The sequence below is a fragment of the Hyperoodon ampullatus genome, assembly GCF_949752795.1.
Source record: "Hyperoodon ampullatus genome assembly, chromosome: 6".
Classification (NCBI taxonomy): domain Eukaryota; kingdom Metazoa; phylum Chordata; class Mammalia; order Artiodactyla; family Ziphiidae; genus Hyperoodon; species Hyperoodon ampullatus.
This window is the reverse complement of record NC_136919.1, coordinates 33099196-33105398: the sequence shown is the minus strand read 5'-3', so window position 1 is coordinate 33105398 and position 6203 is coordinate 33099196.

Below are 6203 nucleotides of genomic sequence, written 5' to 3'. Positions count from 1 at the left end.
ATTTTAATAAAAAGGTTACATTTAAAAAGAATTATCAAGTAGAATCAATGGCCCTGGGAACAGGCTGGTCCCATGTGAGCCTTTCTGTGCCACGATGGACACCCTTGTTTCATGGCGTCACGCAGCCCTTTACCAGCCCCGTGTTCTTGGGCTTTTTCCTGCAAGGTCCTCAGTTTCAGTGAGGAAGAAAAGCAACAGGTACCTTCCTGGATGCCTAAGACGACCTAAGAGAAACTCCCAGCATGTCCTGATTCTTAGTTAACTTAATTTCACTGCAAACACTGCCTTGAACCCCTGACTACTCAGCTGCAGAGGGAGTTAAGCAGCTAAGACTTCCTAGAAGACTGGTTACAGGTCCAGAGAGAGCTTCCCCTCCCTCCCCACAGTCCTCGCCTTGTGAGCAGAGGAAGGGGCACATCTCAGGCACCTGCGCCCCACGGGGGCTGGGAGGGGAGCCCGGGTCCAAAGCCGATGGAAACACTGCAGGGCTGCGATGGAAACACTGCAGGGCTGCTAAACAAGCCCAGAGTCCCCAAGCAGAGTGACAAGTGAATCACCTCGACTCATGCTTAGTCACTGCAAGGTACTTTCCACACGGACACATGGAGATGGTTACCAAAGAAATGTCTGCTGGCTGCTCACACATCAGCTCAAAGAAAATGTTGTTGTAACCTTTACTTTGGAGGGGAAAAAAAATAGCATCACTTTCCCTTTTCCTTTCCTTTCCTTTCCTTTTTGGAGAGAGATTTGTTGGCAAAACAGTTGAAGTGGTTGTTTTTATTTACCCTGGAGAAAGTTTTTCCAGAAAGCTCTGAATCCCGAGCCTTGTGTATGTGGCAGGCCCTTCGAGTCCAAAGCACTTAGTGTCTAAGTGTGTAAACAGCTCCTTCAGAGGGAACTGTCCCATCACGCTCTCCGATCACCAGCAGAGTCCTCCGGGCTTCACGGAATTAGAGAGCCAGGGTTCAAATCCTTACTCTGCCCTGTACTATCGGTATAAACGGGGGCGGGGCATTCCAACATCCTGAGCCCCTATTTCCTCATGAATAATAATGAGGATTAGTCATGCTTACTTAGTCATGCTTATAAGTAAATGAGGTGACGTGTAGCAGCACCACAAAGACTGCTTAGCACCCACAAAGTAGTTGATTAGTTAAAATGAGTTCCTCCCTCCCTCCCCCTCCCCCTCCCCCTCCCCCCTCCCCCCCTCCCCCCTCCCCCCTCCCCCCTCCCCCCTCCCCCCTCCCCCCTCCCCCCTCCCCCTCCCCCTCCCCCTCCCCCTCCCCCCTCCCCTCCCCTCCCTCCCCCTCCCCCTCCCCCTCCCCCTCCCTCCCCCCTCCCCTCCTCTCCTCCCCCCTCCCCCCCCTCCTCCCCTCCTCCCCCTCCCCCCTCCCCCCTCCCCCCTCCCCCCTCCTCCCCTCCTCCCCCCTCCCCCCTCCTCCCCTCCTCCCCCCTCCCCTCCTCCCCCTCCCCTCCTCCCCTCCTCCCCTCCCCCTCCTCCCCCTCCCCCTCCCCTCCCCCCCCTCCCCCTCCCTCCTCCCTCCCCCCTCCTCCCCCTCCCTCCCTCCTCCCTCCCTCCCTCCCTCCTGATCCTCCTCCCTTTATTTGCCTTTCCACCTTTCTCTTTTTTTTTTTTTGTGGTACACGGGCCTCTCACTGTTGTGGCCTCTCCCGTTGCAGAGCACAGGCTCTGGACACGCAGGCTCAGCGGCCATGGCTCACGGGCCCAGCCGCTCCGCGGCATGTGGGATCTTCCCGGACCGGGGTACGAACCCGTGTCCCCTGCATCGGCAGGTGGACCCTCGACCACTGCGCCACCAGGGAAGCCCTCCACCTTTCTCTTTTTAAATTCCCTCCCTTCCTCTTCCTTCCCTTCACTCCAAACTTAATCACCCCTCAAGTCTCTCCTCCCCTCTCCACTGTCTGCTTTTTTTTTTTTTTTTTTTTGCCTTGTTTTCAAGTCTCAAACGCCCTCTGCGCTCACAGCCATCCCTCTGGCTGGTACAGCCTCGGCATGGTAGCTGCTGAACGCCAGCCAAATTCTGGTTTAAAAACACTGCGATTTTTGGCCAGACTTTCTCTCCTTACAAATGAGGGTGATGTTTCAGGCACGGGAAGTCTTCCCATCCATTGAGGCCCCAGGCAAAAAAAAATAGCAACGCCTCAGTGTGTGGCCTTAGGTGGACAGTGATGTGAGGCTCCGGGTACTGACAGAAATAAATCTGGTGTTTCTGAAAACTGTGAAACACGCACAGTGGATGTGTCATCCTAGCAAAAGTGAGTCAGTCCCCAGGCCTGAGCCCAAATCTGGCTGCACTGGCTTTCTAAATAGAAAGTATATTCTTGGCCAGCCTAAGATTAGCAAATTGGCGGTCAATGAGAGTGGAAAGAGAGGCAGAAGAGGAGACGTGCAAATCTATACTTTGCAAGAAATTTTACTGGAAAAATGAAGTTCTCTCTGTGATTTTTTTTTTAATTACTCCTTTTCTCTCCATCCTGCTGTCTGAGCCAAGTTTTTCCTCCCATCACTATCTTAGCACAAAGTTCTAAAGACTTCTTTGAAAATAGGACCACAACATCCATGGATGAATGGATAAAGGAAATGTGGTATATACATATATGTATACAATGGACTATTATTCAACCATAAAAAAGAAGGACATCTTGTCATTTGCAACAGCATAGGTGAAACTTGAAAGCAGTCTGCTAAGTGAAATAAGTCAGACAGAGAAAGACAAATGCTATATGATCTCCCTTATATGTGAAATCTAAAAAAGAAAAAAAAAAAACAGCTCATCGATACAGATTACAGATTGGGGGTTGCCAGAGGTAGGGGGTAGGAGTGGGCAAAATGGGTGAAGGGGGTCAAAAGGCACAAACAGGGCTTCCCTGGTGGCGCAGTGGTTGGGAGTCCGCCTGCCAATGCAGGGGACGCAGGTTCGTGCCCCGGTCCAGGAAGATCCCACATGCCGCGGAGCGGCTGGGCCCGTGAGCCATGGCCGCTGAGCCTGTGTGTCCGGAGCCTGTGCTCCGCAACGGGAGAGGCCACAGCAGTGAGAGGCCCGCGTACTGAAAAAAAAAAAAAAAAAAGGCACAAACAATTAAGTCCTGGGGCTCTAATGTACAACATGGTGACTACAGTTAATAAAACTGTGTTGTGTGTTTGAAAGTTGCTAAGAAGTAAATCTTAGAAGTTCTGACCACTAGAAAAAAAAATTTATTGCTATTTATAATGACAGATGTTAACTAGACTGATTGTGGTGATATTTCATAATATATACAAATGTCACATTATTATGTTGTACATCTGAAACTAGTATAATGTTATATGTCAATTATACCTCACTTAAATTTTTTTAAAATTATTGGATATTAAAGATTGTCAAAAGTTAAAAAAAAGAAAAAAAAAAGGAAGGAGAAAAAAGAAAAAAACAAAAAACAAGACCACAAAGTTGCACTGAGATAGCCTGGGATAACTGGATGCTGTAACCTTTAGAGTAAAACAGGCCTGGGTTCAAATTCTGATCCCATCTCCAACCAGCTGTGCGGGTGGGTGTGTGAGCCAGAGAGGGACCTTGGGCAAATTTCTAACCTCTCTTGAGGCTTTAGTATCACTTCACCCATATGGGAGGACCCTGCCTCTTTCCTTGTGAAGATGTCAGCAGAGCCTGGCCCACGGTAGGTGCCCTTCATATCTGGGCACCTTTCTCTTCCCCTCCCTGGGAGGGGAAGTGCCCCGATGCCAATGCCTCTTCATTCCCTGGTTCTCTGCGCACATGGGCTGCCTCTTCTGGAGGCTGTGAGCGCTGAGCCTGCGTGAGCAGCAGTAACAGCAGCTGCTCCATCAGCTTTGCCTCTCTGCTCCAGACAGATTCTGAAGAAAAGAAGCCACGCCGGGCCCGGGGCCTCCCGTGCCAGCATCCCTGGCAAACACAGATGCCTGAGTCACGTGGGCTCGGTGGTGCCAGAGGAAGTGATGCAACCACCCTCTGGCTTTGGGTCAGCCAGGAGGAAAGTGTCCTGTTACAGCCTGGTCATGGCTGGCTTCAGGGCTCCAGGCCTGCACCCTGTCTCAAAGCCGCAGCAAAAGGGGCAGCAGGAGATCCTGTCTTGTGCATACACTGCCTGCTGTTTACCCTGCTTTGTGCACAACCATCCGGGACCCACAAAGGACCCAGGCAAGCCAAGTCAGCTCTGGCCCTTGGCTTCTCCCGTCCCCTTGCTCCAGCTTACAAGTTGCCCGGACTACAAACACCTGTTTCCTTTTGCCTGGACCCTGTGGGGTCCAGCTATTCTATTGACTTCATATGCATAGCAGGAATATAATTGAATTCAATCATAATAACTACATTCATTAAAAACCTATGTAATGTTCATTAAGCAGCCTAGGTAATATGCAGTTAATAGCATTAACATATGAATTGTGCATTGGGTCACTAATATGCACATTATGTATGATGTTCAACCTATGTATTAATTATAGTACATGCCAAAAAAACACAGCATTCAAAGCTTGTGGGCCTGTCCCAGTTACGAACCCTTTTGATCTCATCCAAATCCCTTTTATGGAACAGCTTTTTCATTAATTGGAACACTTGCTTTTCAGCTCTTTACACCAAGACGGGTGTTGGAGAGAAAGGACTTGGAGAAGCTGGTTAGCGCCACAGTTGAGGAAACTTGAGGAGTGTGTATTGGAGTTTATCCTGGAGAAGGGCCATGACCTTGAGGGCAGAGTCCAGACTTCTGGGATCCATCCTGGCCTCTGCGGAGACTTCCCCTGCCAATCACTACCACCTCCAGTGGACATCCATTATCTGGGAAAGGGCATAAGAGCACTTGACATCACCAGGACATTAAGGGGATTATCTCATTAGGGGGCTAACATGCAGTGGAAATGCAGAACGGCAATAGCATTGAGCATCACTGCCAGGAAGCTCCCAATGGAAAACTTCTCCACTAAGGAAAAGTATCTGCTCCAACACACCCAGCCTGCCCTTGACAGGAGTCCGATGGCCCTCTGCTACAGGAAGCCGGTATCAGTAATGGCTGCCCTTTAAGTGGAGCTCTCTCCTCGTTTCTTCTCAAAGCACATTCTTGGCATTGCCTAGTGCCTGGCGTTACCATCTCCATTTTACAGAATTTGGAAAGTGAGGCCCTGGTAAATGAAGTGAGCTACCCAACTCAGAAGGCTTCCCTGGCATGAAGGAGGGGATAGAAGATGGACAGGGAGGTGTGCATCCTAATTCCTTGTGATGGTTTCTGACTCTGCACCTAGACCCATCTCCTTGGCTGAAATGAGCCGATCCCTGAATGCTCAGACCACTTCATTCTGCTCCCTGTCTGTCACTGCCTAGCAGGAATGCCCTGGGAATCCCACCTGTAAAGGATCTGCCAGTCCACATTTTGTTTCCCTCCAACACTCATTTGAGTATTTTTCGTTTAATATTTATTTATTTACTTACTTACTTATTTTGGCTGCGCCAGGTCTCAGCTGCGGCCTGCGGGATCTTAGGTGCAGCATGCATGTGGGATCTAGCTCCTCAACCAGGGATCGAACCCGGGCCCCCTGCTTTGAGAGCACAGAGTCTCACCCACTGGATACCACCAGGGAAGTCCCTCATTTGAGTGTTCATTGATCACCTACTCTACACCGGGCTCTGAGCTGAGTACAAGTCATGGCCCTGCCTTCCAGGAGCTCAGTGACATGATCTTAGTTTGGGCAGTGGCTCCCTGGTCCACGGACCGCCTACTGGATTCTTTGCTTTGAATCTCACCTCCTTCCAATCCAGCTTTCCCACAGGCATCAGAATGTGCTTTCTAAAATGTGAAGCTGGCCCTGTACTCACTCCCCTGCTTGAATCTCCCTATGGGCTACTGTCACTCACAGAATAAAGCTGAAACCTGTGGACTTGGCACTCAAGTCTCATTAGAATGCACCTCCGTCCCTTCAGTCTCCTCTTCTCCGTCACCTGATCTATGCACCAAGATTGCTGGATTTCCCACTTAAAAAATTCTTCCCATTCCTAAAGTAGGGCTGATTTCTCTACCCCTTGAATCTCAGTTGTCCACGTGATTGCCATTGGCTAATAGGACATTAGCAAACGTGAGGCAAATAAAGGCTTGAGAAGCACTGTACTTTGGGTTTGCCCTTTCTTGCTGCTGGCCCTCTCGACTATCCTGTTTACAAGCCCCATCTAGACTCC